Source organism: Homarus americanus, unplaced genomic scaffold, assembly GCF_018991925.1.
Source record: "Homarus americanus isolate GMGI-L3 unplaced genomic scaffold, GMGI_Hamer_2.0 scaffold21914, whole genome shotgun sequence".
Taxonomy (NCBI): Eukaryota; Metazoa; Arthropoda; class Malacostraca; order Decapoda; family Nephropidae; genus Homarus; species Homarus americanus.
The window spans coordinates 447,813-448,831 of NW_024719665.1; positions in this window are offsets into that span (position 1 = coordinate 447,813).

Sequence of the window (1,019 nt, forward strand, 5' to 3'; positions counted from 1 at the left end):
AGCGGTGGTCTGGCGGAAGCCATTTTACAGAACAATGGATGCATGATTACACGGTGTGGCCTGGAGGGATGAAAGTGCCGTGGCTAGGTCAAGCGTCGTCTTTCCTCCCTCCCTCCCTCCCTACCCCGGGTGGACACGTCATATTACTTTAAACCAATTACAGCTAGCAGCGGAGGGAGGTAGGGATGCATGGCCAATCACAGTCAGATACATCATACGACGTCACTGATAACGCGACAGAGACATGCACCGCGCAACCTTACCGCGCGGCTTGCCCAGGTGGAGGCGGGAGCAGGCGAGAGGGGCGAATCTAAAAATAGCGTCGAGCTGGACATTCTCCGCGTAAAGGGGTACACGCACCACGGAATGTGAGCATCACGGGTTCCGGCAAGGTACCTCGTAAACGTGGAACCGTGGAATGTGGGACCGCGTAAAGTGAGGGTTGACTGTATTTTAAAAGGAAAGCAGATACGATAAAAATTGACAGTATTTCACCCTTACCACAATACATGACCATGACAACAATTGTGACACCTGCTTCATCGGTCCAACCCCAGAGAATGACATAGACGGTGATACTACACCAGACATTGTTGGTAATGTTCTCAACCCAAGTTACATATACTGTGTAACTGACTCAACATTGTGCCCTTTCATTAATGACACCACAAATAATTTTCCCTTCATTTATCTTGGCACAAATAAAAATTTCCAATGAGATGCAATAAACAAACAACCTCCAGCAGCACAACACATTTTGTTTTGGATTATATTCATTACTTTTGCCTGTAGATACTGTACTATTATGGTTATTATTGTCACTTTGAAGAAATCCATCACCTTGTCCCACACAAGATTAGGATCATAGAGAAAAAAATGCACCTATTAACAATTATCCAACAAGGAAAAGTTTCTTCAAGAGAAATGATGCATTTTTTTATGCTTGCATTATATTGGCTCACTTAAAAAAGAGAGAGACATCATGAGGACGAATGATCTCTTATCAGGAAAACACAGAA